At 40.6% G+C, this 23,825-nt stretch overlaps 1 pseudogene; it reads right to left on the bottom strand.

Annotated features, from left to right (window-relative positions):
• Positions 1-5,724: 5,724 nt before the first annotated feature.
• Positions 5,725-23,755, bottom strand: LOC139450831 (contactin-like; annotated as a pseudogene).
• Between the last annotated feature and the right edge of the window lie 70 nt (positions 23,756-23,825).

The following is a 23,825-nucleotide window of genomic DNA, read 5'->3' on the forward strand; positions in this document are numbered from 1 at the left end:
TTGTGACGACACAGGGGTGAGTTCGCATTTGAATCAGTACTGAAAAAAATGTAGCGGATGAAAGTAGCTTATGTGAATATTCCAGGACAGTTTCCAGTAGCCAAAAGTTTCGACACAAAACCACTTCGTCCTTTTTACTCGACGTTTTGTGTGAATAATATTAGGAGCCGCTATAGAATCTATAATAGCATCTTAACGGGCACCTAACCTTAATGATCGTAAAGGGGATCCAGGGGCTAAGGATACAGTCCGGGTAATGTAATAGCCACTAAACGGGTACCTAACCCTAATGTTCGTAATGGGGTGACTGATCGTAAAGGGGATCCAAGGGCTAAGGACAGAGATCGGGGTAACCTACCCTAACACCGGTGACATTTGGATGTGTTCAGCGCCAATACAATATACCTAATAAACTGCATTCTTGTGCATAATAATGAAAGTTAATAAACCGTATATCTGTATATTAGTTCCCAATAATAACAATTTTAGCCACTTGAATTGCGAAAAAAAACGAAATAAAAAATACATATTGAAAATAAAAGCGCTTTCATAAACTAGCGCTTGTTATAAAATGCGCCGCCGCAGGCTAAATTTAGTAAACAAATATTCAAAACTCTCAACATCGTTGGGCGTATTAAATGACATTGCGTATAGAGATCATAGATCACTGGGAGGAGCTTATGCACACTCGATGACCCCTGATGTCACAGGTCATTGTTTCGTCGGTGACAATGGTAACAAAATGATTGTCTGTATTTTGGTAACTGACTGTTCCAGTTTATTCATACATACGTAGTTTTGGTCTATTCTGACTGAAGCTTGACATTTGACACCTATTTGTTTACTTGGCAACTGCAACAACTGCTTTCGTATAGCTGAAATCAAAGCCGAGGGCCCTTTTTGGAGACCCTCAAAAACTGATTCACACACACACAAATGTGCAGGCACGTCGCCTCACCTCACCTTGCAACTATGTAACGTTTGTGGCAGGCAATTTGTTTATTTCAACAGTCTGAAGCTAAATTTTCAAGAATTTTCAGGGGCAGTTCTTTTTCGAAATAATAATCCTGGGCCCCTCCAGAATATCAACTTGGGGGTCCCTAACAGATGGCAGACACTATGCAAGCTAGTTGTCGTGAGGAACTGTTGAAAGAAAACATATTTGATGCCAACACATTGCTGATAACCAAAGAAGAATTCTTTTTGAAGTTAGATAAAGTTACACTTTAATGCTGGGTATATTCTGAGAACATGCACTCGATTTGTCAGCAACGTGTTGACAAGGCTTTGTCTTTTGAGGGTAACGAAAGGACCAATGTTTTAGTGAGTGAGTGAGTACGGTTTTACGCCGCTTTAAGCAATATTCCAGAAATATCACGGCGGGGGACCCCAGAAAATTGGCTTCACACATTGTACCCATGTCGGGAATCGAACCCGGGTCTTGGGCGTGACGCGCGAACGCTTTAACCACTAGGCTACCCGACCGCCCCACCAATGTTTTAACTCACTGAACATATCTGCGTTCTTCAGGCGTACCTGTATCTGTTTTTGAAGTACGATGTCAAGAATAATCATAATTTGCTACTACAGACCCGTATTGTCGTTTTGCATGTTGTGATGTTTAGTTGACATTGTGACATCATGTTGTACATACTATCGACAATTTGCTCAGGTTTTGCCCAATTTGTACGTGTATTAATAATATACAGATTCAAGAATGATTTAAAACCACTGAAAGATTATGTTCCATATGTCATCAGTTATATGCTACCTTTATAGACTATACACTCACGGGCAAAAAAGACTATACGATGAAAGACATGACGATCATGACAAGAAGAGACAAGATAGTTGAGAATGTATATAAATATCCGGCACGGTATTCTATTTCAGTAAACTATTGTTATAACGAACTTAAAAGGACCACTAAATTTAGTTCGAAATAACAGTAGTTCGTTATAAGCACATATACAGCATATATACAGCAAATGGACGTGGCCAAAATACAGTTCGTTATAAGCGTGTTCGTTATAAACGTAGTTTACTGTATTTAACAATGCGTCAAGTAACCGTTTAAGGTCGACTGTCATGGTGGCATGATTGTCACAAGTTTTGTCAATATCTGTCACGCATGTTCAATTGGAGACATGTCAAGCGTTCAAATTGTTGTCATTGAGAAGGTTCATGTTGATTAGAGGTATGTGTGGTCTGGAATATAGTCCGATGGTTCTGTAGCAGGTACACAACGACTGGGCGAATTACCTAAGTCATGTAGCCTTGTGTCGTGAGACTTCAAGACCCGACTTCTGTTGTCCTCACATACAGCACCTAACCATGACGCTACCATTACCGAATGACACCTCCTGAATACAACAACGTGCAGTTCGCTCGCCCCACTCTGCTATCAGGACTGAAGACCTGGAATCGACTTTCGTCAGAGTACCCGTTTCCAGTTTCTGTTCTGTAATTGGCAGAATTCGAATCTCTGGTTTCCCCTCATCATGCTCAACGTCCACCATATTGAGCTGGTTGGCTGGTTGGTTGGTTTGTTGGCATTTGCTTAAAGCCGCACTCAGCAATATTCCAGCAAAAGACGGCGGTCTGTAAATAATCGAATCTGGACCAGACAATCCAGTAGTTCACATCATGCGCATCGATCCACGATAATCTTCCCTATTTTGCATTTAACGCCTTCTGTTTTAGCCGATTCATTTCTGGTATTGACGTTTTCAATAAATATCGTTTTAAATTCATTTAAAGTCTGAAGACGATGTAGAAGCTGTTGATGAAGAAAGGCGATTATGTCTGAAATATATGAATTTGAGAGTAGGACACGGGTTCATCTTAGGAAGTGGCGGTCAGGTAGCCTTGTAGTGAAAGCTTTCGCTCGTCACGCCAAAGACCCGGGTTCGATTCACGTTATGGATACAATGTGTGAAGCCCATTTCTGGGGTACCCCGCCGTGATATTGCTGGAATATTGCTTAAAGCGGCATATAAACAAACTAACTCACTCATCTTACGAAGGAAACGTTCAAACTAAATGCCCCAATGTGTTAAGCAGGGCAACATCCACTAGCCAATTAGATACTGCTTCTGTGGAGTCCGTTGACTTCTCATGAGTAAAGGCATACTTATTGTTCTAAAGGTAGGTCCTTATGGCTTAGACTATAAAACAACGCTTCAACCTATTGAGGCTGTCGAGGATGTGAGCGCAAGACGGAGGTCAGTGGACAAAGCAGAAGATGGTAGCGAAGACGCTACAACAGAAACTGCCGCACCAGAACGACAAATGGATACATATACATGTGGCAGTTCCCTTTAGCTGTGTGAGTAGTCCGCATATTACGAAACATGCATCCGTTTGGTATTACATGATCACCTTGAAAGACTAGGAGCATCATGTTCCAGTTGGAGATGCAAAGACCGAAGAGTCGTACAGGAATTCAAATTGCGCCTGGTGAAGCAATGGGAGCCTTTTTGGAAAGTTGGCTCAGGAATTGACACATTGCTGTCCTGGTTTCTGTGATCTGTCAAATGTCAGTGGTCATAATATTCTCAGACGAGCATCGTCACAATGCAATGGAGAGAAATGTTTAACGATGCATGCGGGAGATTTACACACATCGAGAAAGGAAAATACAGAAATATGCTCTTACTTTTGCGATTCAAATCACCAAATACATAATTTTACCTGACATTTATATTCCTGATTTACAAGTTGACAGTGGTATCGGCAGTACTTGACTTTCCAATCTATTGGATTTTAAGAACATGGACTGACATCCAAGAACGACTGAAGCTGAAGTGAGTGAGTGAGTATGGTTTTACGCCGTTTTTAGCATTAATCCAGTAATTTCACGGTGGGGGACACCAAAAATAGGCTTCACATATTGAACCTATGTCGGGAATCGAACCCGGGTCTTCGGCATGACGAGCGAACACTTTAACCACTAGGCGACCCGCTCGCCCCCGGAAGCTGACGTTCCGGGCTGGAATAGGTCTTCAGCAACCCATGCTTGCCGTAAAAGGCGACTTTGCTTGTCGTAAGAGGCGACTAACAGGATCGGGTGGTCAGGCTCGCTGACTTGGTTGATGCATGTCATCGATCCCAATTGCGTGCTCGATGCTCATGATATCAATCACTGAATTGTCTGGTCCCGACTCGATTATCTACAGACCGCCGTCATATAACTGGAAAATTGCTGAGTGTGGCGTAAAACAACAAACCAACCAACGGAAGCTGAAGAGTAGACGAATGGGCGTAGCGGACGTTACAAGATAATATCGTTGTAAGTATATACATAGGATATGATATTGGAATGAGAAGAAAACGTGTCTCACCTGGTATCATCACTGTTTGATAGTGATTCATAAACAATTGTTCATGATATAGTCGGAATCGAACAATTCATTCTGAGTTTGAAAGAGATTTCTAATGAATATGAAAAGGGTTTATCACTTTTATTGAACATGCACAGATATATTACATACATTTATGACCTTATCGAGTACAATGATCAGTGAGAATAATAAGATAATTAAACTGCTACACAATGATGTGCACATAGTGTCTGACTGGTGGTTATAAACGTAGAATCGGGTTGACTGTATGTTGATCATGAGTTGTGTGACTAACAATAGTATTATTTCGTAGATACATGAAAACTTCAGGACTATCTGTCCAGAGTAAGTAAATTTGTTGTATGTTGAGCCGTAGCCCTTTAAGTCAACTTTTTGTCCAAGGCCGTGTGATTGTGTTTCTGTTGAAGGTTGTGTTTTTAAAATATCCCAGTAAGATAAATCAGACCACAATCCACGAGCTTTTGCTTATGAGTATAGCTTTACTGACTGCCACTACAACATTGACTTTGACCCACTGGCTTTTCCGGGTACTGTGTCGGGGCAACTCGAGAAACCTCACAGACCCGATTGAATTGTCCAGAACCATACATGGCTCTGTCCCTCGAGCTTTGAAATACTGATTTCGTGAGTACTGCATAGGAGCATTGTTCAGTAACCTCGAACGCAAACATTGACACCCTTCATGCTGATAGCCTTCAAACTCAGTTGTATCAGAAACAGGAAGTAAAACATATCAGTATCATTGAAATTAACAACCAGTATTTAGCCGAACAGTCATTCTTCTAGATAAAGATTTACCGATCTACAGAATCAGTGGCAAGATGGAATACTCAGTCATCCAGGCATTGAATACTCAATAACACCGGCAAATCCGAAAACACATAATACCTCCTTAATCAACACCCGGAAATAAAGTGTTGCAGTAGTACACTGGAAGCCCAGGAAGGTATTGTGCAGTGGTGCAGGCAAGCAGGACGTTTTGTAGCCTGAGTTCACCCAGGATGTGTCCAGGAGTTACAATCTCAAGACTGTCAAAGTGATATATTTTCACGTTTTTTTGTTCAGATGCTGTGTTTTTGTGGTGCGTGCATTGTCCTTCAAAATGTCTTGTACGTAGTACTCACATCAGAACAAAGTGCCTGCCGAATGTCATTGAATGTGCCGTAGATATGAGTAAAGCATATAACATCGCCATGATAACGTATAATTCAACATCTTTAACTATATATATTCTAAATGCCATAGTATCAACAGCTTCATAAGAAGGGGAATATATAAAAGCACATAGAATATCTTTTTTAGAAGTTCATGCAAAATAAATCTGACGAAATTAGCATCCTCTATGATCAGTATTCTGTAGGTTGTTTTTTCACAGTGTGTTCATGTAAAGGGATTCTGTAAAGAAAAGAAGAAAAAGGTAAATATCTTTAACAAATGGTACTTCGCGAGTCTCTTTGTGATTTTAGTCCTTCTGTGTGATATTTATGGAACGGAAAGGCACGAAGTAAAATGATCTCTTTGGCATAACATGTCATATTATAATCTCATCATTACACTTAGAATATTTGAATTCAAAGTCGTATTTTCACTGACAGGAGTGGCTGTGTGAAACTTTATATGAATACATTATTTTTACGTTTCACTGCAGTAAACAGCCATATATGTTTGGTAAGTATTTGATCAGCCAGGAGCAGAAAGCGAATTTATTATTATTGTTTACCTTACAAAATCATAGCATGTACATGTACCATATGATAAAAATTGCATTCAGTACTTTAACTGAACAGCGCAACACATTTTCGAGACACTGCTAGTGTCCTAGCTTGCAATAGTCAACGTCTGTCATGTAGTGAAAACTACATGTATATCGCTAGCAGAACCGAAGACCTGTAAGCCTGCACTTAAGACGAGATATTGTAACTTGATTAACGTTATATTGATAGTGTCACCGTAAACAAAGCGTGCACTCTTCCTGAAAACTGACATTTGATTTGAAGATCCAAAACACGAATTTCATAACCCAGCCCTTGATAATGTATGTATGGCTACGAGTGTGTTCTTAGGGACTTGAGTGAGTACATTTGCAGGGCGATTGCCAGCAACAAAACTTAGGCAACAACGTATATCATTACCAGCTGCATGCAGGGATTACCCAACGGTCATCAACTCTGATGGCACCACGTTGTTTATTTTATATGTAGCCATTGTTGAGCCTCAGGCATTATTGTATTCATCAGGTATGCACCGCAATGAGGAATTTATCAAAAGTAGTTTGGTGCCAACAACATTATTGCATAGATACAGATATCCATTCTATAATAATATAGTTACCATTGTTCAGTTCAGCTGTGTTGCAATACACCTCTTCTTCTGCATCCTCCGCCGACTGCATTCTCCCCATTTCAAATTGGACATAGACACGCTCCAATTCTGCAAATGTTAAAAAGAGACAAATATAACGTGGTCAAAATTATAACTATTATCGTTTTTCTTTTCGAACACCTACTTTTTAAACTACTTCCAAAATTAACCTGGCGCGCAGAGTTATAACTGAATATACGTTGAAACCGGCTTTATTCGCACTCAACCACTCATCGGTTCGTTCAGCTTTCATCTTGAGGCTTCCGTTAAATATTATATGGTTGTTTGTTTTATTTAACGCCGAACTCAGCAATATTCCAGTTATATGACGGTTGTCTGTAAATAATCGAGTCTGGACCAGACAATCCAGTTATTGTTATCATGCGCATCGATCCACGCAATTGGGACCGATGACATGCATCAACCAAGTCAGCGAGCCTGATCACCCGATCCCGTTAGTCGCCTCTTAAGCTTACGACAATCATAGTCGCCTTTCACAGTGAGCATGGGTTGCTGAAGAGCTATTCTACCCCAGGTCTTCACGGGTCCTTTACACATTACAAAGGGTATTTCTTACTTTTTCAAACACTATTACAAATCTCTGTGGTTTTGCCAAAGACACATGTCAGTGGGTGATGAAAACAATCTTACCAGAAACCTGATGATGTGTAGCTCGATCTGTGTACCCACTGTTACATACTTCGTCAGGATGTGTGTTGGTTTTCTCACCTTTCACAAGAAAAATAAATTTGAAAATGATTGAAAAAGCGAAACACACTGTATAATTACTATTTGGAGCATGTTTGACATATATTCCAGATATATGATGTCGATCTGTATAAACAATCGAGTCTGTACCAGACAATTCAGTGATGGACATCATGAGCATTGATACACGGATTTTAGATGACATGCAATCAAGTAAGTCACCGAGTCTTACCACTCGATTCGTTCAGTCGCCTGTCACAAGTATTTGTTGGTGGGGATGTATATTTTTAACCAGAATCCCCATGGGCTCTTTACTGAGAGTATTTGGAGCAATCATGTATCCCGAATATACATCTTGAAAAAAGACTTAATATCAGCCACACGTGAGTGATTGCGTTTCATGGAGAAGTTCATAAATAAGTTCAAACCCATAAATACACATTATTGGTTGAAGTGAAATAAATCCACGAACTCCATTTTAGGATCAAATCGATGAATATTTTGTCGATTCTCGTGATCGCATTAATACATGACACAGGGGGCATGATTTACCTTTGAACAGTTCAGCTGTGTTGCAATACAACTCTTCTTCTGCAGACTCCGCTGATTGCATTCTCTCAGTTTCAACTGGTTCATATACACATCCCAATTCTGCAAATGTTAAAAAGTGGCAAATATAACACAATCGCTGACATGATATATAGTTAATTGTCCCCCTGTCAATATGACCATAAAATTGCATAATATTTTTAGATTTGTTTGCCAAAAGAGAACAGCACGTTTAAGTCATGGGGTGATGTAAATATAAAACTCCATCTGCTGGAAAAAAACAACTCAGCCTCAATTAAAAGTCTTGACTGCAATATGGCCATCCTTATCAAAACATTTTCAAAACGTGGTAGAAGGGAAATATTCGCTTGGTAAATGCATTAAGGCGTCTATGATCTACGGGAAAGCGGTAAGAGCTATCCCGTTTTTTAACCATGACAACGGGAGAGTGCCATTCAGAAGAACTAGGCTCAATGATATCGGTTTAACATTTCTTGCACCTGTCTGGAACTTTCTTTACTAATGGCTTTTTGCTTTTGCGTCACCTGTTACTATTTTGTGATGATGTGAGTACTGATCTTTGTGATTGGGGAAATGCATTTTACTGTATACTTGTGCTTTCAATATTGTCACTTTTTTTAAAACGCTTTTGAGGGCAAAAGTTCCACGACGTTCAGGGGTATTGTTATAGTGCAAACTACCATAAGTACCCTTTGGGTAGGACCCTCATTCCCCAAGGGCTATCTATAAATGTCAATTATATATAAATGCTTCATTATACTGCTATTTTCATTGTTCTGTTTTAAAATCACCTACATCTGAACAGTTATTATACTTTAGTGAACAGTGAGAACAGTTTAACATTTGGTCCCTTTTGAATTTCAAATGTGCCATAAATAAAACTCAGCACTCTTTTAAGAAGAAAAAAATCTCAGTCCCTAAGAATACAACCTGCTGGCCATTTGATTATAATTCGACGATACCAGATCAAACCTTTCCCATATTCCGTTGTATTGATTTTGAGTGAATGAGTGTGGTTTTATGCTGCTTTTACCAATTCTCAAACAAAATCTTGGAGGAGGGAGGGGGTGGCTGGTTTGGTAAGAAATGGGCTTCACGTTTTGATTTTGACAAAGTGTGGAGAAACTGTCTGATTCTCATGCATAAAGATACAGATAAAAAAAGTTCTTTGAGTTTTTGAGACCCACGTGGTATTGATTCCACTTGTCACAATACCTTCTGTGAATATAAAGAAAAGCCTTTCTTGGATGTAAAAAGGGTTTGGTTTCCTAGATTGTATCAAGGATAATGGTTTATCTGCACTATGTTTATGGAGATTAAACCAGATACAAAAGAGGAATGGACATCTCTACAGGTTTGAGAATCAAGAGGTATTTCAAACACGATTACATCTCTCTCTGGTTCCAAGTACACATGGAAATGGGTGACGAAAATATTCTTACCAGTAACCTGACAATGCATCTGTGCAACTGGATCTGTGTACACATTGCCACATACTTCGTCAGCATGTGTGTTGGTACTCTCACCTTTTCCCATGAAAAGTAAAATAAAAAAGTCAAAACACATTGGTTAATCAACCTTTAGAAAATACTTGAGATGTTGTCACCTTGGCGTTCACTATGGGGACATGGTAGTTCTATTGATCACGTCGCCATTAGTGCCACATGGAGTACCTCAGACTTGGCATTGTGAAATCTCATGAAAAGGATCAAAGGTGGAGTTTTTCTTGACGTCGGAAGGAATTGGATATCTTGCCTTTCATAGAGATTTGCTTTCTTTGCCGTTTTACACCACATATTATCATTCTTGCTTCATGACGGCAGTCTCTAAATAATCGAGTCTTGAACAGATAATCATTTGATTGCCATCATGTACATCGATCCACATAACTGGGATACGGTGAATCGTCACGTGTTGTTCTGACTGGTTATAAGGGGGAAAGTATCCTTTTCATGTAGATACAGGTACCGTCAGTTTTATCGACATTCAGTAGTTTTTTGAGAATATGAAACAAAGTATTGAAGTACCTGAAGTCCGTTTTCGTACGAAGTAACCAATGACCAGAATGGTGATGACCATGAAGGCTCCATTTGAAGTTCCAAGGCCAACTGCTAATTCATATTTACCGGATGCTAAAACATGAAATTGGTAGCAAATGTTCTGGTGCTGCTGTGTCCAGTGCATTATTGAATGTCGTATTAGGCTGAAGTCAGCAATATTACATCAATTACATGGTGACTATTGAATACTGGAGCCAAGGAGGGTATACCAGTGGTTGACAGCACGAGAAGTGATCTATGCTGTCAGTGTGCCATAACAGATAATGAACCATGGCATACGTTGAAACCATAAGATCCTTACTTGTTGACCATTACTGACACCGAAATCGCAATGTGCTAATTCTGTTGAAACTATATTTAACAAAGGAGAGGATTACCTGAAGAACAGAACCATATAGTTCTATAGTTCATCCAATAAAAAAAATATAGATTACTAAAGGCCCCATTACATACCATTCTATTACGAGTGCGTTTCAAATTTACGAGGGGTGATTAATATGTTCTGGCCTCATATCGAAATAGGTGACCTAAACATGGTTTATTTTTCTACATAATCCTGTTCCACATTGATATTTTTTTGCACACGATGTTGGAGGGATTTTATCGTAGTGTCTTAGAAGTCCTTCTCTTGACTGTCCAAAACGTTCTCCAGATCTAATATAATGTCATCGTTCAAGTCGAAATGGCTAGAGCTTTCTTCATGTGTGCCAACAGATGGAAGCAAGTCGGACGGAGCCAGATGAGTGCTGATGGTGGTGAATGAGTTCAAAGGCATACTCGTGGATTGTAACCATTGGGAATGACTGATTTAAGCACGGAAGCATTGTCCTGAAGGAACAGCACACCTTTTCCCAACTTCCCATGTCTCATCCTATAATTGCTTCAAATGTGCAGCATAATATACTCCGTTTAATGTCTGGCATTTTGGAAGATGGTCCACCGTGGTGCCACCCTCAGCATCCCAGAAAGCAGAGGCCATAACCTTTGAAATAGATGGGACAGTCTTTGGTGGTAGTGGTTATGTCAAATACTATCACTGTTTTGAAGTGGTGAACCCACTCATAAATCGTTGCACAAAATCGTTCTGGATCAGCTCCAAAGCTAGAAGGCCACCCAGGATGAGTAAGAAAGAACATGAGTGAGGTTTAACGTCGTTATAGCAGTAGTCAGGTAACAGCATGGCTGGGAACACCAGAAATGGGCATCACACTTTGTACCAAATTGGGGAATCGAACCTGGGCCTTCGCCTTGATGAGCCAACGCTTTAATCACAAGGCTTCCCCCCGCCCTATGGCTGGTTAGTGATGTTAAACCCTTTTTCTGCAAGTACCTGATCACTGAACGTTCCCCAAGTTTTTCTATGTTCCAAAGGTCATAGACCCCTACTTATTTTACTGAACTTTTACAGTAAATCTGATTGCTCAGTTGAATCAAGATTGGACCTGCTTCTGTGATATCATGTACTGTTCATAACAAAAGATTTTATTATTACACAATTCCTTTTATGTGAGGTCCAGAACGTATCAATCAATTTACTATCAAGCGATAGAAGAGTACAGTAATTATGTTGCTAGTCACTTAAACTTTCCACATTATCTCAATTCTATGTTGAAAAATACAACATTCTATCGAGAGTAGATTATCCGTCTGGTTGCAATGTGATACCGACGCCTCAATTTGAATGATCAGCTGATGACCAAGAATAATCCCGCCCGCACGTGACTTATACACAATGTAATACAGCTGTGTGTTTATTAAACAGTGATATCTCCAACGAATGAATAATAAAACAGTTTATACCACCTCTATCAATTCAGTGGCAGTACCTGTTACTGACAGTTACCACTCATCTAAGTACTAGCACGTGGTCCATCAATACATTTCACGTTGAACATACCTGACAAACGTCTATTAATCACTCAGATATACAAGTGTACCACTAGAGTTTAGATCTGTACTTGTGACATATTCATAAATATTGATAACTGAACTTGGCTGAAATGGGTGTTTGCACCGCTTGCAGCAATATTCCATTAATATCGTGGCGGGGAAACCAGAAATGGCTTCACACATTGTACCCATTTCGACAATCGAAACCGGGTCTTAAGCGTGACGAACCATCCCTTTAACCACCATACTATCCCACTGCCCCTCGTTAGAACTTGAAGAATTAATCGAATCCGGGTCTTCCGCGTGACGAGCCAACACATTGACCAGATTATCCCACTGACCCTCCCAAAAATAACACACCATAGAACTTGAAGAGTTAATCGCCCCAAAGTTTTCAGCGTGACTATCCCGCTGCCCTGCCTTAGAACTTGAAGGTTTTAACATTACATACATAATGTAGTTGTATTTATGATGACGCCTTCCCCTTCACCGTAGACATTGACGCCGTATAGATGGAACTGGTAGGCCAAGGTCGGTGTCAGCAAAAGGATGGCTTCCTTGACCTGTGTTCCTCTTCCTGGGTCTGTGATGTCATCTCTCCATATTGCCCAATGGTAGTGTAGATCTGACTTGTACAGCATCGTGAATGTTTGGTTTGCCCCACCATTGTAGCCTGAGACCCACTGCAGTGACACCGATGTGTCCCCCACTGCTAACGCTTGGACTTGTGAAGGTGCAGAGGGTGGTGCTGTGAACATAATACAGACAACAATGAAAACCTTTTTATCCTGGATATGACGTCGTTCCATGCTGTCGTATTGATGCGGTGGACAGAAAGTGTTCATTTCAACTGTACAAATTATAAGTAGTTGGGTTCTTGGTATCTTTTTTAATGTATAGATGTATAAATGTATTCATGTATCAATGAATAAACGAAAACAGTTTTTGGTGAATGTATTGGTGAATGAAATGAAACATTGCATCGACTCGTCTTCATTTCAGTACACTGTAAACAGTGCTATATATACTACTCAACCTTTGGATAATCAGATGTCATTGAGTGAGTGAGTGAGTGATAACTGTTTAACGCCGCATCAGCAATCTTACAGGTATTCTCGGTGGTCTTTTGTCTTACCATATTACCATATGAGCAATAAAAGTGAAAATCACTACAATCTAAGTCAAATATCACTTTCAATGGTAAAAAAGAATTCCCTGTCTAAATTGTTCTCTACTTTTTATATTGAGGCGGATAGAAGGTATGAACATTATATCATAAAAACGTTGCCTGATACCTGCAAAATCAACATATACTCAAGCAAAATGTGTTGAATGAGAATTTGACGTTTGAGGTCATGAGAAGCAATTTTGTGTATCATGGAAAGAAAATATTCATATCCATGTCAAAGTTGGAGTGGTATGTATGCTATTGTGTATGCAGGTACTTGTGTCAGGGACTGCCCATTTATTACACCCTGGGTTTTGGGGGGAGTGGGTAGGGGTGTCTCTGGGAAGTTTGTTTTAGACAGACAATGTCTTCGGTCATTGCTCGAAGACAAATAATAACGCTAAGATATTATTTCCCGTAGCGACTAGCATGTCCAGGGAAACATTTTTAATGTAAAAACCAAAGAACATGCCCTATGCCCCGAAATATAAAATGGTCGGCCCCTGAGCGTCGAAATGTAGCTATACAAAGATAAGACATTTTCAGATCAAAGCATACATGTATTTGGCGATTTTTATGAATATTCTGTTGCAAATAAAGGATAACCGTGAGGATTCCGAGTTAGAATTGATCCCTACAATGGTCGTAAGTTCCGACTTAATGGTTCGGAAGGTCAGGTGACTAAGTTGATGGCGTGTCAACATGCCCCGATGGCTAGCACTGGATTTTCTGGTCCAGACTCGATTATTTTCAGGTCGCCGTCAAATAGCTAGAATACTGTTGACGCACATACAAAAATCAATGCCAAGATATAAACTCACATGCAGCAGATAGAGTGTATGTAAGTCTCGCTCTGCCTTTACTGTTTTCTACATCTACAGTGTAATCTCCATAGTCGTCATCCGAGGTGATGTTGATCTGCAACGCTGACTGTAGGCCCGTACTGGTGACTGCGCCTGCTCCACTACTGACAGAGGACATCACCTGCCCATCATACCTGTGCCAGGTGAAGCTTGGCCTGGGGTTGGCTATGATGTCTGCCACGAGAGAAGCTGCTCGTTGTTTGTTACTGATCACCACACTGTCCAGCTGCTTCCTGTAGTCGTGGCGAGGAGGACCTGCAGAAACCAACAACAGTTCTCCACTAGTCCCCTAGATCATCATTAATGGTAAAAGTTGATTATGAGTGAGTGAGTGAGTATGGTTTAGCGCCGCTTTTAGCAAATTCTATTCCCGCGATATCACGGCAGGGGACACCTAAAATGGGCTTCACACATTGTACCCATGTCGGGAATCGAACCCGGGTCTTCGACGTGACGAGCGAACGCTTTAACCACTAGGCTAGCCGACCGCCCCTTGATACATTATGAAGGATGAGGTATTGCAAGGATCCTTTGGGGCCAACTACGGTTGACATTTTAAAGTTGGAGAAATCTATGAAATGTATCTCAATTGGTTAAGTGACTGACAACTTGGACTTGTAAAATATGTATTAACAACATTATATACAGAGTTATGGCTAAGAACAAAGATGAAATTGTCACCAAATATCTTCACTATTCTTAACTATATCTCCTAAATATATCAGCTTGGATCAAGTTGCTCATGTTGAAACTCTCCATTTTTGAAATATGTACAATTGTTAGAACGAACAGAATTTTTGCTGTCAGTCAAATGGACCATGGCAGAGAAATGTAGGACTTATTTCTCACAACCTTTAAGGGTACAACAGAGATTTCAAAGAGCGTCAGACGACTCTTTCTCAAAAGTTGTTTGATCAGGGTTACAACATTCAAGGTAAGGATTTCAAACAGTTTTATTGTAGACATGTTGAGAACATTTCCAAAGTTGGCGCACACGAGACAACAAAGATGTCCCGTGTTTATTTTTCAAGTGAACAATGGACTTGCCATTGCATATGTTTGTGCCACCTTTGGGGCAGGGTTGGCCAACCTTTTCGAAGACACCTAATATCATCGCTATTTGATAGTGATTCGTAAACACATGCTTATGATTTAGACGAACAATCCATTCTGCTTTGCGTAGAGATTTCTTATGAAAATGGTAACGCTGATCTTATTTAACCTTCTTCCAAATCCACTGCTAGATGGTCAGAAAGGGCACTTATCCCAACCTGTCCTTTTGCAATTGGTATGAGTGTAATCACAGTCGCGGGATAAATTGAATCCTCAATTGGCAATGAACATTTTTGTACAAGATGACCTTATGATGTATACTCACATAATACATTTAGCTTCTTTGTAGCGATGTTATATCCAGCTGTATTTAAAGCTGAACAAGTGTATGTTCCAGTATCTAAACACCGAGACCTTTGTATGGTATGGGAGAGAGAATTGACGCGTTTCGCCACCAGCACAGTGCCACGGGTAGGTCTTCTTACCGTCATTGTCACAATAGGGTTGCTGGAAACATTACACGACAGGGTGACTGTATCGTTCTCTTGAACTTCATACTCCTCAAAAGTCAGTCGAGGTGTGTCTATGTCTGCAATAACCAAGGTAATGTAATCAGTTTTCTTTTCGGGTTCTCATCACATTACATGTTGCCTTGGCATGAACCCCTTGATGGCAACATTACAGGACAGGGTGATTGTTTTGTCTCCATTCCATCATATTTATCAAATGTCAGTATACTAATTCTTTATACTGATATGATAAAATAGTGTTAACACTGACAAGAAGCTTCTGTTGCCGATAGTTCAGTGATATTGCTACTGAAAAGTCCGGGCAAGTTCAAGCACACCAACACATCAACACCAATGTGTGATTGTGATGTCGTGCATGGTGTCATCGTGGAGACTTCTTAATCCTCGGTACGAACGAGTGAGCGAAGCATTCGGAATAAGTTTGTCTGAGCGCCATAGAGCGTATAGAGCCCAAATGGTTTACTGAACATGATCTGTTTGAAGATGATTTTATGAAGGATTTTGTGAAGAGAGATTCTAATTTGTAAAGTAAAATTCAGACTCCCTGTCATCGTAGCAAACCTAGTTAACCATTAACTGCGTGTATTTAAGTTTTAATATCCTTTTATGAATCTATTCGAATATAACTCAGCCTTTGAAATCGGGTTTATATTCTATCCCCGGTACATGCACACATATATATGCACACATATATATGCACATGAAGCAACAATGCATATACGAATCACAAGCTACTCACACTGGACATCCACATTAACCTGTGCTGATGTGCTCTCTTGTTGTTGAGACGTTCCACTTGGTGTCAGGGTGTTGCTGGCAGTACAGGTGTACAGTCCTGCCTGTCTCCTTCTGATGCTTCTTCTATCAAGTACTGCCCCGGTACTGACAGTAGAACCACCGTACGTCCATCCGTAGCTTGTTGTGGAAGGGTTGCCCAGTGTTGTGTAAGTACCACAGTTTATCCTCAGACGAGTCCTTTCTTTCACTTTGCGTATTAACGGGAGTCCGACAATCGTAGGTCCATCTGTATTAAGTGGCGGAACATTACATTATATTATCTGAGTGTGTGTTGCTGAAAAGGTTGGTTGGTTGGTTGGTTTGTTGTTTTACGCCGCACTCAGCAATATTCCAGCTATATGACGGCGGTCAGTAAAAAATCGAGTCTGAACCAGACAATCAAGTGATTAATATCATGAGCATCGAGCCTCGCAATTGGGATCGATGACATGGATCAACCAAGTCAGCGAACCTGACCACTCGATCCCGTTAGTCGCCTTTTACGACAAGCATGGTCACCTTTTACGGCAAGCATGGGTTCCTGAAGACCTATTCTACCCCGGAATCTTCACGGAACTTGCTGAAAAGGAACGATATACTTTTTATTTCAACAAATCTGTTTACAACCTTTACTTACACTGTATATCCACAGCGACTGATGAAGATGCTGAACCCTGTGTGTTTCTGGCAGTACAGGTATACTGTCCCCCCTGACTCCTTCTCATGCTGCTCCTATAAAGTGTAGGCCAATAGCTGACAGTAGAACCACCGTACGTCCACCTGTACCTTGTTGTGGAAGGGTTGCCTGGTGTGGTGTAAGTACTACAGTCTATCCTGAGTCTAGACTCTTCTTTCACTTTGTATATCGACGGGAGTCTAGCAATGGTCGGTCTATCTGTAATGATGTAAGTGGCGCACTGTTACATTTATTACTTGCCCGTGACGAGATTACCCGTTTAATAATCATACAGCTGTATTACACTTGTCTTATACCAAAGCGCCTGCCTATGTACTACGGGAACACGTTTCACGAACAAATATGGAAAGCTCTCAACATCCCTTGGCTTTTTCAAAGACATTGCGTGTGGAGATGATAGATCACTTAGGGGAGCTTATGCACTCTCGATGACCCAAGCAACCCTGTTGCTAGGCTGGCGACACTAGGCATAGTTTCGCTGATGGAGCTTGCAACGAAATTCCACAACTTTTTCTGATGCTGCTTCTATGAAGAATAGGCCCATAACTGTCAGTAGAACCACCGTACGTCCACATGTAGTTTGTTTTTTGAAGGGTTGCCTGGTGTGGTATAGGTACTGCAGTCTTTCTCGAGTAGAGATAACTCAGTAACTTCACATGCAGACATTCCATCGATTGAAGGTGCATCTATTATTGTGCTTTGTTTAAAGAATAGTTTTAGTAAAGAGGCAATGTTCACAAAATGATGGTACTCCGTCAAAGTTTGCAACATTTCGATCATACAATTTCCTGAAATACTTCAAATTGTGTCAACAATGCGATAATGAACGTCATTATTTCTGTCATGTGACCGGTCTCTCATCCAGTGGGAACGACATATATCATGTAAACTTCACATACAAAAATATAAGCATGTGTGCCATTCTTCTACTCACACTGTACATCAACACTGACGGTGACAGAGGCGGATCCTTTTGTGTTGCTGGCTGTGCATGTGTACTGTCCTGTCTGATTCCTGGAAATGTTTCTCCTCGTCAGTACAGCTTCAGTACTCACATTAGCCCCGCCGTGGGTCCACTTGTAGGTAGCTGCTGAAGACTGGTCCGACATCGTATAATTACTACAGTCCACCCTGAGGTCGGAAGACTCTTTTACTTGTAAGGAGTATGGGAGTATCGAAAGAGCAAGTGTTGCTGCAAAGAAGCGGTGCCATATATAATGAAAGGATGAGATGAGGTGGGATAAATATATGTAATATGCATAATACACTGTGGGAACTTAAACAATAATCTTAAAAAAATAAGGAAACTTACATCATGAACAATGAATGTCCACACTTTGTTTCCATAACCATTAGGAAATCGCCAAGTAACATAGGTACTTTTGTAATTTCTACTGCAGCGTTATGAGCGATATTTTAGTTTTACACCAACATTGAAATAACATGCCCACTTGCTTTAGTATATGTTTTTGTCAAACAAGGCAGTTCACTGTAAAGTGTCAAACACGTATTACATTGTATCCACGCAGCTTTAAATCCCTTGTAGCATCCTGATCCATCTGTGGTGAAGACCACACGCAAGTTCGATGATGGCTGTACGATGAAACCTTTGAATGAGCCTGTCAGAGTCGTCCTGAGGGTGCTGTTGGCGTCATATATCTGTGTTAACAGAACATGTGTTATTGTGTTGTTTGCATATCATCATATATTACTAAACGAGCTTTACATATGTTATTGTACATTGTTTATATATACAATTAATTTGCCTTTGCATGTGTTTGTGATGGGTGCCACCGAAGGTGCAGGATATGCCGAACACCTGATATCCTCACTATTTGACTGGGATTCATAAACATATGATATAGTTGGAATAGAACTATGAATATTTCTTATCATTATACAAATGGTTCGGTCGCTTTAATTTACAGGTTGATCAGAATTCTTAGTGCTCAGAAAATAAAACCACTTGTCATGACTGATCAATTTGAATGGATGTAGTATATGGGGTAAACAGGAAAGCATAATTAGTCGATTCAAACGGCGGAATATCTCGGGTTAATGAGTGAGTTTGTGTTTACGCCGCTTTGAACAATATTCCAGCAATATCAAGGCGGTGGACACCAGAGGGGGGCTGCTTCACACTTTGTACCCATGTCGGGAATCGAACCCGGGTATTCGGCGTGACGAGCGAACACTTTAACCACTGACTTGGCTACCCGACCGCCCCTCGGGTTAATGAAAATAATCAGACATTTAACTATCGTGAAAATAATCAAAATATTTGTTGAGCTTTTGGTGTCTATCTTCAGCTCAATTACACACCAGCACACTTGAAATCCTCAAGGATACAGAACGTACTACTAGTTTTGACCTAGATGTCTCTAAATTCACAAACAATGGAATAAGACAATGATCACACTAACATTTGTTGTGAATTCACTCACCTTAACATAATCACATCTCTTCTCTGTAACGAAGTCTTTGAATGTAAGACTGACTGGGGTAGAACCAGTGTTAATAGTGTACGTGCATGTTATCCCATTGCCATAATTATCAGGGTAGCCTGGAGAGGTGAACGACCCCGATGTGTCTGTGTATGTGCCACCACAACCTAAAGAAAAATAAGACATATTGACAAAACATAACAATATTATGAAGACGTTGTGGTTGGTAGACACCGTGTCACATTCCAAGGGCCTACTCTGCCAGCCTAGATGACACCACAGTCTGAAGAAAAAACGCATATCGACAATATATAGCTCCACTCTCATTACGTTGTGGTTTGTAGACAGCTGCTACCGAAGGCCTCTGTTGTCAGCCTAGATGCCACTCATAGCCTGAACAAAGAAGGCATATTGACAATATATATTATTATAGATATTTTAAAATGTAAATATGCCCAGAAAATTATTCAACTGATGTAAATATAAGAAAATTCAGAATATCTTTAACACAATTTAGATGCGGCTCACACAGGTTAATGGTTGAAGTTGGCAGGCACAAAAAATACCATAATGTTTAAGATTATGTAGACAATGTTCCTTAAATGTCGTCGAAGATGAATTTCACTTTTTACTTGGATGTTGTAGATATGGTAATTTAAGGAAAATATATATTAAACAAAAATACTATGTACAACTTAATAAATACAGGTTTATCTCTTTAATATCACATGTGAGCAAAACGTCTATACGAAATCTATCTCTATTCATATATCATGCCATGTTATTAAGAAATGAATCTTTGTAACATTTTCAACCGCTTCTACATTGTCATGTATCCAGTACTATGTGCCCGCGGCCTTACAGTTTATATATGAATAAACTGAATTGAATTGACAATATATAGAAATACTGTCAAGACGTTGCGGTTGGTAGACATAGCTTCATACTCAAAAGGTCTGCGTTGCCAGACTACATGCCACCAAAATATGGAGGAGAAGAGGCTTTACAATATATAGCAACGCTGTCAAGACGTTGTGGTTGGTAGACACAGCTTCACATTCCAAAGGCCTGTGTTGCCAGACTACATGCCACCAAAATAGAAAGGGAAAAGAGGCTTGACAATACATAGCAACACTGTCAAGACGTTGTGGTTGGTAGACACAGCTTTACATTCCAAAGGCTTGCGTTGTCAGACCACATGCCGCCAAAATAGAAAGGGAAAAGAGGCTTGACAATACATAGCAACACTGTCAAGACGTTGCGGTTGGTAGACACAGCTTTACATTCCAAAGGCTTGCGTTGTCAGACCACATGCCACCACAAAAAGAAGGAAAAGAGGCTTGACAATATATCGCAACACTGTCAAGACGTTGAGGTTGGTAGACACAGTTTTACATTCCAAAGGCCTGCGTTGCCAGACTACATGCCGAAACGGCCTTAAGGGAAAGCATAAATATTATTGACAATATATAGCAAAATTGGAAAGACGTTGTGGCTGGTGGACACAGCTGCACATTATATACCACCACAGCCTGAGGTAATACGTACTGATGAAATGATAGTGAAGGTAGAAGGACAATAATTGTCTGTATACTGACCGCCTCCGTGGTCTAGTGGTAGAGCGTCTGCCCAGAGAGTGGAAGGTCCGTGGTTCGATCCCCGGCCGCGTCATACCAAAAGACGTTTAAATAGGGTACTTGTTGTTACCCTGTCTGGCGCTCGGCATTAAAGGGTTAAAACAAGGACTGGTCGGCTCGGAGTCAGTATACTGTGTCTGAGTGGGGTATTGATGTTAAACTGCGGCATGGTATCTCAGTGAGCTAGCACTATAAATCGGCATCAGTCCGGACTAGTACAAGCAGTCACACAAATACACACACGTACATGCACGTCGCTATATAAGTGCATTTCACCACCTCCCCTGCTGGCATACTGGTGATAGAGTTGTGTACGGTTGCCTAATATTGCCTGTCAATCCGCCTGAACAGTTACCCCAAGCTGGTACACGTTGGGCACGATGTGGCCTGGCATTGCCATATTTCAGTTCAACATTTCTGCCGATAGTTCCAGCGCATGGAACGATGACAGGACGCGACATTTCATCAACTTTGGTTGTTGGTTTGTTGTTTAACGCCGCACTCAGCAATATTACAGCTACATGTATATGACGGCGATATGTAAATATTCGCGTCTGGACCAGACAATCGAGTGATTAATATCATGAGCATCGATCCACGCAATTTGGATCGATGACATGCATCAACCAAGTCAGAGAGCCTGACCACCCGATCCAGTTAGTCGCCTCTTACGACAAGCATAGTCGCCTTTTACGGCAAGCATGGGTTGTTGATGACCTATTCTACCCCGGAATCTTCACGGGGGTTCGTCAACGTAATCGCTGGCCAGTCAAGTGTTCATTCTATAACCAGTTCATGTGTGATACCGCCCCACACCATGACACTACCACCCCCATACCGATCACGATCAAGACTTGTTGCTCTGGCATACTGCTCGCCGCTACGTCGCCAACAACATTTTCTGTCATCTGTGAATCGGTGGCAAAGCCTTGATTCATTTGTTATCATGGACACGCCATTGGTGCACAGCCAGTCACTGGTGTTGCCTAGCCTACCCCAATCTTCGCCGCATATGGTAAGATGTTAGGGTCACGCGTCTTGATTTCGGGCGGGTTGCATAGAGCTGGTTTTTAACGGTATTATACGGAATTCTATATTGATAACAGGGGCAGTTTTGAATCTATTGCGTAGTGCAAATAATGAAAAGAGACGATTTTGTCTAGGTGTCGTTTTTAGGCCTGCCACGCCACAGCCTCATTGCAACACCAACCAGTTGTCTCTACTTGCCTAACAGTTGAGAAATTACACTTTTTGATTAGCCAAACATTGGGGCAGCTCGGGATAATGCCAAAGCGCGTGCTTATGTAGTGCCGGAAATAGTTTTGTTGACATATATTGAAAACTCTCAACATCCCTGGGCTTATTTAATGACCTTGCGTGTAAAGGTTACAGATCACTGAGAGGAGCTTATGTACACTAGATGACCCCAGCAACCCAGTTGTTAGGCTGACGTCACATGGCAATGTTTCGCCGGTGTATCAAGCAACAGAATTTCACAAATTATGCTTCACCCGCCCAACGTTTAAATAGTTATTAACGGCAAGTAATAAATAAAATACTAAACTCGCTGCCGCGCAATAACAATTTATGAAACTCGTTAATTGTTCTGGTATCAGACTCATTTCCCTCGACAGATAAGAGAACTATTCACTCGTTTCATAAAGTTGGTACTATACGGGAGTGAGTTTAGTATTCGATATATTTTACGTTATGAGGGGGCATTTACTTCAAATTCTTCGTCTCTACACTGTGTCATAGCTCCTCAGTGTCCTGTTTCCCCCTTCATTTTGAACATTATTTTTGGGGTATGAAATAACAGCGACACAGCCATTTCCTCATTCATCCTGGGAAAATGACATGTTATATTGAATATAAAATACCGTATTCCGTATTCGACGTAATAAGCACCCCGCTCTAAGAAGCACCCACAGTGATATTAGCTAATATATTGGCTAGTGAACAATCCCAATTAGCACCCCTTCCGATTGATCAATGTACACAAGACTTATTTATTCTCGTATAATACGCATTCGTGTGTAATATGCACCCTTAATTATGGGCAATTAAATTCTGGAAAGATATATGTGTCGTATATAACATTTCAGGCTGTCGGCATAAACCATGAAATTTATCTTTCAACTCTGTTTTTTCCACACAAAATAATATTCTAATGAGAGCCCCCTATGTCTAAATTTGAGAGCGCCCTGGGCGCTTATTACGCCTATAGGGGCTTAAAGAGGGGGTTATCACAAAAGCAAGCATTTTGTTTACAGCTTAGCTGAATCTCAATATTTACTAGTATATAGATATGGAGATGCAGCAATCTGAACCTCCAGCTAGGTGAATCAGGTGAAACCTGCTTTCATCCCTTTATGAGATTACTTATTCCTTACATAATCATCATCATCATCATCATCATCATAATCATCGTGATACTAGTACCAATGACCGTTTGTTTGAGGAATTTTTAAGCAACACGGTATGCTTGCTATTGGAGATGTCGACAGTCATGGTAATCACTGAAATAATGTTTCTGTTATGAGCGGACGCAATGACTTACCCACAACACCATGACAGTGTCCAATAAAAAGAAGGAACACCACACTGACAGACACGAACCAAGCGGTCCCCATCTTGGAATCAGCTGTAATGGTATCCCTGGCATTCACAGTAAACCTACCACTGATGTGTGATGTTCTTTCA

Source organism: Haliotis cracherodii, unplaced genomic scaffold (genome assembly GCF_022045235.1).
Source record: "Haliotis cracherodii isolate W230 unplaced genomic scaffold, xgHalCrac1.p SCAF_8, whole genome shotgun sequence".
In the NCBI taxonomy this organism is placed as follows: domain Eukaryota; kingdom Metazoa; phylum Mollusca; class Gastropoda; order Lepetellida; family Haliotidae; genus Haliotis; species Haliotis cracherodii.